The sequence below is a fragment of the Furipterus horrens genome, unplaced genomic scaffold (assembly GCF_987537825.1).
Source record: "Furipterus horrens unplaced genomic scaffold, mFurHor1.1.pri manual_scaffold_5, whole genome shotgun sequence".
Lineage (NCBI taxonomy): Eukaryota > Metazoa > Chordata > Mammalia > Chiroptera > Furipteridae > Furipterus > Furipterus horrens.
The window spans coordinates 84,997,824-85,009,980 of record NW_028327175.1 but is presented as its reverse complement, the minus strand read 5'-3'; the positions used below and the strand labels follow the sequence as shown (position 1 = coordinate 85,009,980).

General features: G+C 36.3%; 1 protein-coding gene and 1 pseudogene across 2 annotated transcripts in view; both read right to left on the bottom strand.

Moving 5' to 3' along the window:
- Window positions 1-910: 910 nt before the first annotated feature.
- The window catches only part of PRR16 (proline rich 16), a 288,864-nt gene continuing 277,617 nt past the window's right edge, over window positions 911-12,157 (bottom strand). For both annotated transcript variants that reach the window (XR_016511345.1, XM_090279048.1), the window contains exon 3: window positions 911-1,762. The gene's annotated coding sequence lies outside the window, so the exon portion shown is untranslated. The remainder of the gene's footprint in view (window positions 1,763-12,157) is intronic.
- Window positions 6,922-10,511, bottom strand: LOC150008882 (forkhead box protein E1-like; annotated as a pseudogene).

Here is a 12,157-nt window from a genome sequence, read left to right as displayed (position 1 = left end):
TTTGAGCTGCACACTATTTACTGGCGGTAGCAACGATCACAAATACTGACTACAGCTGGTGAGCCTCCAGGATGAACAATTTGCAGGTTTTCAATAAGCCCTTGTTGATTTTCATTTTTGCTCCAGTACGATAGCATAGTCATTTTGATATATACTGATGGAAGTTCTCTTTACTGAGGACTGGTTAGGTATGATTAATGGCCTAAAAAAATTATCTAATTTTCCTCTTCTGGAACAGATTTTCAGCAAGAGAATGGAGAGAGAATTCTAACTGGCACAATACATACCCAAACTTTCTGTTTTCTAACAGATATTAAAACAAACTAGAATGTTAAAATAATTCTTGACAAGAAAGTCATGGTGAAAATATATCATTTCTTCCTCAGAGTTTAGGAAATAGCACAATTTTATACCACAGAAATATTTGAAATTTCAGTCGTGCATTAGTTCTAAATTAACATGGCAAAAGCCTGCCAATGAACCATAGGAAACTAAATAAAATAAGCAACTGCAAATAATACAAACAACAGATTTATTTAGAAAAATAAACTGAAAATGCTGTTTGTTTGGTACATTTTCCCATGAAGCATAGATAAATGGCTATAAAAAACTGTTATATGTCAAATACAAATTACAAATGATTTTTTTTTTAATTCAGAGAACGAATAGATGTTGAACACAAATGTTTAGTGTACAGTTCACTGTATTCGACTTCTTGGCTGTTAATGATATAAAGTGATCTTCATTAAAAAATTTTTGATCCCTTTTTCATTCATTTGACCACACCAATGCTTTTTCATTGAAATTCTATAGTTTAAATCTGAGACAAGACCATTATTTTTTTAGATATCTAATTTTTATAGAAGAAAGAGAAATCATATATGCAGAATTCTTAAGTGTTTCTTTTTTTGGACTCTTGCAAGAAACTGGTTGTTGTGGTCTCAAAGCTCATGGGACCATCTGTGCAAATAACAGCACACATCGTTACCCTGAATGGAAGTGACAGTGCAAATATTAGAAGTGCATTGAGAAATAATCAGTAAGAACTGACCTCCCCCCTCTCTCAACCAATATGAAGTGAAGGATTGAATGCAGAAACTTTTCAAGCAACTGACAATAATGCTGTTATTCCGTTATGGCTTTAAGAGTGTACACACGATGGCAACTATTCTCTCTGCAAACAGCAACATTCTGTCCTAATACTGTTCATTGCTGCAATGCTCCTCTGTTCAGTTTCTTTTTGTCTACATATTTATTTTGAAATGCTGAGTAACTCTGGCTAGAGATATCGCCTATCTTTATACTTTTACTTTCCCAAAGATAAATCAATTGAAATTTTCTAGCTTAATTGCTGAATATACATTTTCATGGGTTCATATCTGGGAATATTTATTTTCATGGTGAATGAAGTAAGATGGATTTCGTTTGGTTTCTGTTTTTGTTGGCTTGATTGTTTAGTCCTTTTCATCTTTTTTTTTTTTTTTTAATCTTGGTAATTTCTGAGTGAAGAGATTTAAGGCTGTGGCTTTTTCACCGCTGAGGCTCTGCTCATGGCTGTCAGACTGGAGGCAGGTGATTTTACGCAGACCATATCAGTGATCATTTGTGCTCCAAAGTTGAGGGGATTTGCTGTTCTAAGATCGACATGTTCTTGGTTATTTCAAAATAGATCTGGCCTCAAGAAGTCATAATGATAAATCTGCAGTGAGAAAAATGAGCTGACATGCCTCCAAATAAAGATTTTCCTTCCAAACTGAAGGAGCTGTCAAAAGAATGAAAACAAAAGACAAAAGATCAGTTTAAATAGTAAGTGCAGTTCAACAAAAACATATAAAACATAATAAGAATGAGGTAATCATTTGTTAATGCCTAATTTAAAATTATTTGAATTATCAAGAATGTTATTTTAAATGTCTGAACATACTAAACATATATTCCACTTAAATTTTATACATGAAAATTATGTGATAAGGCAGTCATCAAAATTTTGTAGTAGCATGCTTGTATTTCAATTAAAAGATCTATCTTTGACAGTTTTTTTTTAACCCTCACTGAAGGATATGTTCACTTATTTTAGAGAAAGGGGAGGAGGCAGAGAGAGAGAGTGAGGGGGAAGAGTGAGAGAGAGAGAGAGAGAGAGAGAGAGAGAGAGGCTAGGGATCAAATCCACAGCCCAGGTAGGTACCCTGACTAGGGATTGAACCCTCAACACTTTGGTGCACAGGATGATGCCCAACCAACTGAGCCACCTGGCCAGGGCCTATCTCTGACAGTTTTTAAAACTTCAGATAAATTTGTCCACTTGTAAATGCACCAAGTTCTCAAAGACTATATATATACTGAAAATTTATAAAATATCTTGAGAAATATATCTTTATATATGGCATTATTAAAAATAGTTAATCATAAAAATCATTTTTATTAAGGTAGAGATTTCATTTACAACAACAAAAACATTTCTTAAATATGTCACATAATATAATCTTTCATTGCATTCTATATTGCCTAAATGCATTATCAAATTGCCAAAAGGATATTTTTTTCCTTGATGTAGAAGAGATGCCAAAGAACTAGTCTTCCTTTATGAATATCTGCAATATTTTAAAATTCGCACCTTAAAATAATTTATAACCATATTTGTAACTAATGAATATATATATTTTTGAAAACAAAAAGAAATAAAACCTTGCCACAATTCTCACTCTGCCCACCCAACATCAAATATGCTTAACACAACTTAATGTGAAGTATGTCTATCGTCCTCTCTTTAGGTTACGATGTAATAGATAATACTTATGCAATGACTTACTAGAATAGGTATAGGAAGTTACTAAAATAACCCAGGTATAATAATTAATTGACTAGTAAATTATTAGAAAAGTCAGAGATAGAGAGGTAATGACTTTAAGTGAATTTTTAATCCCCAAAGTCCATCTGAGAACCCCCTTTGTACCCTTTCACTTGGAGGTAGATGAATTTCGAATGCATGGTGCTTTCTTCAATACAGAGACACAAACATACACAAAGCACAGAGTAAATCATTTAGTCCCTTTCTGACAAGCATTACAGTTCTATTAGATGAATAATTGTTTTTAATTGTGTTACTCCCAACTAGTAAGACAAAGTTCTATTACTAAATAATTTAAATAATCAAAATGAAAAAAAAAATCATCCTCCCTTCCAACTCCAAGATTAAAACTAGAAAAATCAGTGAACACAATTAGTCAATGTGTGTTGAAGACATACTCTGGCTCATCATAAAAGATGTTCTATGAATGATACAGAAGCAGAAGACAATCTTTTATCATGAACTTGCTTACAAAGAGATATTGTTAAATAGGATAGATAGTAAACCGAGGCAGGGAGGGGAAGGAAGACATGTCTTACTCGTTGATTCAGCAGTCTTCAGCCTGGCTGGATAAGATTCAGAGGTGTTCTGAACATCACAAGCAAAACTATGGTAGCTCAGGAGGAGGGAAGTCTTTGAAATTCTGTGTGTATCCTCCTCACTAGTTGGGAAAGAAAGCCTTTGTAACAATTTCACTAGCTGGGAAAGAAAGCCTTTGAAACTGTATATTAATCCCAAGGTCTGGAGAGGTGAGAAGGAGACATACCTAGAAGCTGGCTAAAGTATATAACAAGTAAACCCCAACAGTCAGTGCACTCAGATTAGCTGAGTGCCCACTTGCAGTTTTGGGCCCAAGTGTATAGAACAAACCTACTAACAACTTGATTCCTCTATACCTGGGGCATTCAGACTAGCTGGGTGCCTGCCTATAGTTTCATGCTCAAGTGTATTTCATAAATAAACATCTCATTTCCACCACACACGCTGTCTCTTGTTTGAAATCTTCTCTTGTGAGCAAGGCAAGAACTGAGGAGGGGGAGCCACCCCCTAACTCAGGTCTCCCCAGTTACAATATCAGGGCAGAGGAGTGGAGAAGACTGGACTCAACTCATGTAAACTGTACTTAATCCAGAGCATCACTTGCCTATTTGTGCCATTTTTTTTTTTATCATTTAGAAATGTAAGTTTCCACATATGGAAAGGAAATGGACACTTAGTCTGTTACTAATGTATCAGCAGCAATCATACAATAATTAATATTTTGGCTTTCTATTAAATAAAGAAGTATGAAAAACTACAAAGGTGGCTTTCTGCAAATATATAGGAACATAATTAATATAATTGGGGCAAAGATAATTACATGTGCCAATTACATTTTTATAGTTCTATAACATAGTAGTCTTTGACAGTCTACATTATTATTACAGCTTATTAAAAAGGTGAAACAATCTATCATTCACTCAAAACTATATATTTTATACATTCTATATACCAGATACTGCTCTTGGAACATGAATACAAAAACAGCGGGATTATTGACCCAAGGTTGACTGTGACTGTAATGGACTCTAAATTGAGATTTTTTTTTTTTTGAAATGCTCAATAAAAATGATAACTTAAATGATAAGGAACCTAACAAAGCTGTTGTGCTGAATGCATCTAAACAAGATGGACTGATACTGAAACCACGTAGTATTTCATTCAATGATACTGAAACAAGGAAACTCATGGAGGAGTGTAAAATATGTCAGGGAGTAATGATGAAGCTATTAGAACAAACTGACACTTGAGAGGTGAAGGCTTAAGGGTCATAAAGGTAGCACACTTGGGTAAACCTGTATCAGCCTCAACGGCAACCTTCAGAGATAATATCACCAGTCCTCTTTCTTCACTTCTTGTAATTGCAGCCATTTTCATTAGATTCTTTCTAGAAAAATTTATTTTGTAGAGTGAAGCATTCAAAATACTATATTTTATTTTCTCTTGATCAGAAAAATATTTATCTCTCATGTCATTGGTAGTATGGCCTACAGTGACCATTTTTATGTGTGTGTGCAGTCTTTAATGATCTCACGATTAGAAAATAAAAACTAACTGTTCAGCTACTGAACAAATTGTATATTACCAAATTATCATTAGCAGATGTCAGTAGCTCATTTAGTCCCTTATGAAATTCATATATAAAAAATTGTTCTCTGTGAGTTCAAGAATTGTTTATGAGTTCAAGAATTGTTCAGAACCTTGTGTTATTTTAATCATTTCTTTAAATTTTATCTGTTGCTGTTACCTCTTGAAATATGATTGATTTAGATTGCTAATCCTGCTCACTCGGGAAATGCCAAGAGATATTCTATGAAAAAATGTTGCCTCTCATAGTGTAAATTTTCTCCTTTACCTTTGCTAATATCATGGCAGAATTGTTCTTATCCTCTGTAAGGCAGTTGTTGACTGAGTTTTTCATCCTTATAATCCAGTCCTATAGTATTTAATATGACAAAAATAAAACTGTTAACAGATTCTTGCCTGATAAATAAAAGTTTTGTTCATTTTACATGTACTTAATATAAGAGCTAACATTATTTATGAATCTTTTCCTGTTCTACCAATTTTTTTAGGTATCCCATGGAAGCAGATATTTACCTCATAGCTCTCAGTGAGCATACATTAAAAGCAAAGAATAAAATCTTCTAACAAATAGATGTCTATATATGCTGTTTGAATTCTAATATTTGGTATTCATGGAATGCATTTAATTCTTACTGAGTTTTGAAAATCTGTTATAGATATCTCAGCCTCTCTCTGTGTAGTACTGGATATTACATTCAACCTATTAATCTCAAGGTCAAATATGTTTTTCCGACTAAAGAAAAGCATCAAATAACTTCTCATGTATAATTTTCTAATTTAAAAAATTCATCAACTTCCATTAACTATAGGTTTTAAATTACAAACTTTTTTAAACCTCTAATTTTTTTGTATTTTTGCTTCAAATATGGAGACATGTAATACCTTCATAATTCTACAAGTTAAATAAGTATATTCAGCAATGCATTAATGACACATAAATCACATACAGCAAGATCCTGTATAGCCAATAATGAACAGAAGTGCTCAAGGAAATGCTACATGACCCATTCTTCATATCAGTGGTTAATTGCTTCATTCTGTTCAAAAAGACTGCTTAAAACTATTTATAATTTTCTTCACTTTTTGAATGGAATAGGTCAAAGATTTCAAGTATTGCAAGGTCTTTTTATTTTTTTTTTAAATCCTCACCCAGGGATATGTTTATTGATTTTTTTTTTTTTTTTTGAGAGAGAGAGAAGGAGAAACATCAATGTAAGAGAGAAACATAGATAAATCTCCTTCTGAAAGTGCAAACAGGAGATTGACCTGCAACCTTTTCTTTTGGTGTAGGTGGCAATGCTCCAGCCAACTCAGTCAACGCCTCAGGGCACAAGGGTCATTTTTTTAAATGGCAAATTTTTCCAGACACAAATGTGATGTGCAAAATATAAATGATACTAGACATGTTTTATGCTTTGAGTCATTAAATGACCTATTAATTTATATGAGTATCCTTTTTTGGAAACTATCTTTCTCTTAAGAAGGAAGGAAGGCGCAATTAGAGCCTTTTATTGCATTAACATAGTCAAAGATTCAAGAGGCTGAACCCATGTATAATGGCCCAAGTTTCATTCAGTAAAGGGAAGAGTGAAGTCATGTGATTCCCCAAAAGTCAGATCTCAGTGGCTGGTGTAGACTTAAGCTGCGCCCCATGAAAGGCATGTCCTTTTGGGATTCACCTGAATGAGGGTCCTTTGTTCCAATCAGTGGGACTGAAGCTGCCTCTCCCCACTTCTTCCATTAACAATGTGAGCCAGGTATGTACTCAATGCACTTGGAGGCCGTGCCTCTCCTGCCACGGTCTCTTCTATGTGGCTCTCAATTCGGTCCTCTGCCCAGTCCTACCCTCTGGTCTTGGGGATACATTTTTCATGTAAACATCCGAGGCATCTATATTCATATAGATGAATATATTCATATATTCATATATAGACCGTATGCTTGGCTCATAGGGTGGACTCAAAATGATCCACCCCACCAAAACAGGCAGACACATGGTGAGCATGGTAGGCTTCTACATTGCCTCCTCCGAGCTGCCCACTGGGATTGTAGCAGGGCCTCAGTGTTCCGAACTGGCAGAGTTTTGTGTGTCCGTAGAAGTCCAGTTGGTCTCAATGCCGCCACTGCTGCCACCTCGTGCTTAAGCGTCCTCTGCGCCTGTGTAGGTGGCCCGCGTAGGCGGAGGTGTTGTCAGGTCTGGCTCCCCTGAAGCGGATAGACTGGTAGCTGCTTGGTAGTGGCAGAGAAGCTGGCCCAGGCAAAGGCACAGGAACCCACTGATCCCGACAGCGCGGGCCCAGATCTGGGCTGAGTGCTTTGCTTAGGCACCCGACTGAAGACACCGCACAGGCCTGGCGACTTAGAGGGGTAGTAGACCCAGGACAGCTTGGTGAGACGCAGAGGTGCATAGCCTAAATAGATGGCACCTGAGTAAGGCGGGCGCGCAGTGGGCACTGTGTCAGGGAATAGGGCCGGGTAAGTGGAGAAGTGTGAAAACTGGAAGCACTTGCAGCGGGCAAGAAAGCTGCCACTCTAGAACGTGCCCTTGGCGTTGGGGTTCAGCAGCCAAGTAATTCCCTTTCCCGGGCGGGAAGCCTCGCGGGAGATCTTGAGGAAGCAGTCATTTAGGGTGAGGCTGCAGCAGTTGCTGTTCTGCAGGTTTTGGCGGCTGTTGTGGTAGACGGCGACAAGCTCCGGTCATGAGCCTGTACATGCAGCCCAGCGTGGGGCAGCGCACGTGTGCGCGATGGCCTTGGCGATGAGAGCGACGTAACATCCTCAGTGGCTAAGGGCATTTTTACCCAGGAAGGGCAGCATGATTTTAAAATGTCGAAGACAGCAAGCAAAGCTAAGGAAAAGCTAAAAATATTATAAAAAGTTTGTCCAAACAGCAGTATCTCATAATTATATGTTTATTTTGACCTCAGGGTAATTTTTGTAATTACTTTTCTTATAATCTTTATTTACTAAGTATAAATATATAAATGTATATACATGCATTATATATTTTATAAAACTATATTTTATCAAAAAGTATATATAAATATATTATATACAAGTATATATAACTTGAAATATTTTAACTATGGGACAATGTATCATGGCCCTGTGTCTGCTGCATTTTGGGTAGTAACAATGAAGAGACCAAAATTTTACCAAAAAAAATCTGTCTTACTTTCCCTGTTAAACTAATAGCAGCAATCAATTTTCACTTAATTAACTTAAATGAAAATGTATGGAATACCTACTATAAATGAGCCATTATGGGAAATGTAAAAATAAAAGGTTAGACTTCTAGTACATTTAAACATGAAGCTAAATATTTATATACACTTTGTTATATAAGCAATGAAGAATATTCTTACCATTCTCCCAGTAAGGAAATGCTAGTTCTGGTTAGATTAAGTCCAGGTCAGGACTACTACCTGCAAGCCAAATGTGCTACCCTCACACCATTCATTGGGTGCTATGAATATTAGGGATAAACAGTATTGCCCACATAAACTAAAATATTTACTATTCTTTCCATTTATAGAAAAAGGTTAATTCTGTTTGAATCTAATTTATGTATTATAACATTACTTATGAATCTTTTTCCAAATGGATTATGGATCATTTCAATAGCATTTTTTGAATTCTCTACATTTTGTTATGTTTTGACATGCTATTCTTATGTAATTATTCACATACTTACATGGTTGTATTTCTGGGTGCTAGTTATTCATTTCTTCTCTGGTATACATTTAAAATTAATATCTTGTTTTGTTTTATTTTTAGCAAAATTAGTACTGAATTTATAGACTGAGGCAAAATTGGCATCAGTGCATTAAGTAGTCATATCAGAAAAATATTTATTTTTTAGTTTTTTAGTTGGATATATTGCTGTTATTTGTAATTTTATTGTATTAAAGATCAGAGAATAAGGCTTGTTTGGTAATCCAAATTCCCCAATATTAGTGTTTTCAAATGTGAAAGGAGGGGTAGCAAAAATTCTTCTCTGTGAAAAGAAAAATGACCAGAGTTTCTAGCTCTGTTTCTAATAGAAATCTGACGCTGGTAGAATGCCAGCTGTATTACTATGCAGCTTTGCTTACCATAAAAATAAATCCCGATTTGTAAACTGCATCTGATCTAGCAAGACTAAATGACTGTAAATATCTTCTGGGATTTCTGAGGGCGTTAACTTGTCATGATCTTTGCCGATGGTCTGCTGTAAAAGAGAATGATTCCTAATTTGGGATATGGGAAGTGTTAGCCAGGGTTGGTCTCTCACCTACCCATGACCTCAGACTCTCACACCTGAGCTGTCTCTTTGCATTGGTCATGACATTCCCACAACAAGAAAGTGTGATGAGAGAAGATTTTGAATAATAGACTTAGTACCAATTCTTTAGAGAGAATTAATAAAATTAAATAAAAATGATTCATTGGAAGAAATTGGGCGGTTTCCTTCAGACTTGCAAAAGAAGTTTCAAAGAGTTTTCACTAATAAAAATCACATTTATTCAGGTTATTAAAATATAGGTAGGCAATGTGTTATCAGTTTGAAAAAGAATGTAGGTGAGGCATTCTAGGTAAACAGATAAAAAGACCTAGGTTAAAAACATTGTGTGCTATTTACTCTCACCATTTAGTAAGTTTTATAGTCAGCCCATGTATTGGTTCCAAGTTATAAAAAGTTTAATTGTTTTAATTATTTTACAGATACAAATAGAATTTCACACATATGATTAGGAAAAACTAGTTATGTATGTACTTCATTGTACTCTTTAAATTCTATTAAATATCTAGCTATTTTGGAAAGATTTTATTTCGTGATTCACAAACTATGAATATCGAGGAAATCAGCTTGAAGATAATTATTTTAATAGGAGGAAAATGAGCTAGCTAATTCTAGCATTGTGTTCTAAGTTGACACAAATAATTTCTTCTCATGAATTGCCTATGAAATATTGCAGAATATAAATTAGAGTCTCTGATAGCTGCCCTGGTTTCCTGTGCCCAGCAGCAGTGAAAGTACTGCCTAATGAATTTGTACATACATAAGAGAGACATACTAACCAAGTGTGTAGGTAGTGCTTGATGTATTGAGGATAATTAGTAAGTGTACATGTGTCTGACAAAGCAGCCATTTAGAGAGATGACATTTAAGTCTTTCAAGGCAGATGGTCATTTTCTAAAATAAGTTCCTGACACCCTGAAATATCATGCACCTCAGAATTGCCCTTTGCATCTAAGGTAGCACATCAGACAATGACATTCAATAACATTAGTTCCAAATTACCAAGGGCAGCTACAAAATTTAGAGTTCAGTGAAAAATGAAATGCAGGGCCCTTGCTCAGTCTCTCTTATTTTTCTGCTTGCTATTTAATGTCATGCTCCTGCTGGCACAGGTTGTATGCAGGCCTCTATAAATCCTGGAGCTCTAACGTGCAAATCACAGTGCATGGCTGCCAGCGCTTTGCCCCTCACTGAGACAGGACAGCAGTGATCTCCAGGTATAAAAGGGAAAGTAGGTGGTGAATGTAGTGCCATGCCTGACAGGAAGCTTCAAACCCCCAACATATTTTCTATTTTCCCATCGGACTTCACTTACAAAATGCAGATTCAAATATAAAAATATCAAGATAGTGATTGCACATCATTAAACCCGAAATGTACGGGAGCCATATGTATGGTGGACGTGCTTCTGAACACAGGGCTCTGTGCAGCTGCAGTGGTCACAAAGCCACAAAGCTGACCCCACAAATCTGTCCCAATACAAACCTTTACATTGAAGTTCAAAATAACAAAAAACCAGAAGTCCAGCTTTGCCTAATACCATGCTCGATTGTGTTTGGTTTGTCATTCAATAGTCATGACAAAAATTCACATAAAATGTAAGGAGTAACATAAAAATCAGTTTAAGGAATGCATATATGGGTCTTTTCAGAAAACGTCCAGCCATTGTTAACCTAATGAGGACAGTTTGCATGGCATCAATGTAACCTGGCAGCCAAGAGAGTGGACTGGAATGAGCATGCGTGAACAATGACAGCTTCACTCTATTAGTCAGTGTGAGCAGTAAATGCCATTGAGTGAGCATGTGTACTGTGTAGCTGTTGCATTCAAAATGACAGAGTGAGTAAAGCAATGAATCTGCATCAAATTTTGTGTTAAGCTTGAACATTTCTCTATGGAAACTAGGGAACTATTTGGATGATTCAGAAGGCTGCAGCTATGGGCAACTAGTGATTGGCAGCTTCATCACGACAATGCACTTGCTCATGCATCACGTCTCATGCAGAGTTTTTTAGCAAAACATCAAATCACCCAGGTGACTCACCCCCTACAGCCAAGATTTGGTGCCCTGTGCCTCTGGCTTTTCCCAATACTAAAATCACCTTTGAAAGGTGAGAGATTTCAGACTGTTGATGAGATTCAGGAAAATAGACAGGGTAGCTGATGGCAATTAAAACTGTGTGAGGTCCCAAGGTGCCTAGTTTGAAGGGGACTGGGATGTCATTGTCCTATGTACAATGTTTCTTGTATTTTGTATCTTCTTCAATAAATGTCTCTATTTTTCATACTACATGGCTGGATAATTTCTAGGCAGACCACCCACCCCACCCACACACACACCCCAAATATTTTTATTCATTTTATTAGTAAATGAGAAATGTCCACTTAAAATTTGAACACTTATATTGAAAAATAAATACTTACCTAGTGTGTAATCTGGCCCTGAAAACTTTACCCTCCAAAGTAAGGACATAGTTTATAAAGTCCAGGTAAGTACTCTGTTAGTATATTAGCATCAGTAGCTAGTTAGTATGAATGAACGGATAGAGCAAATAGAATCAGACATTAAGCCTAATAAAATAGGGAGCTGCTGAATCAGACATTAAGCCTGCTTAACTAGGAAATTGTAGTATTCACAGTCTCCCCAGGAAATTGCCTCATCCTCCTGGCAATCCTTAAGCAATCCCCAAGAGGGCAGGAAGAATCTCCACAGAGAACAAGGGGCCTGGTACTGAGATTTGGGGGGTGGAAGAGGGGGGAATTCCTTTGTTAGGTACATGCAGAATAGAAGACAAGGTGGTGCAGGGGGAGGTAAGCACATGCCCAGCAGGAACCAGATGATGCAGCAGAAGTTTGGGGCATGCTCAGTAGGAGCCAAAATGAAGACAAAAAGGGGTGGA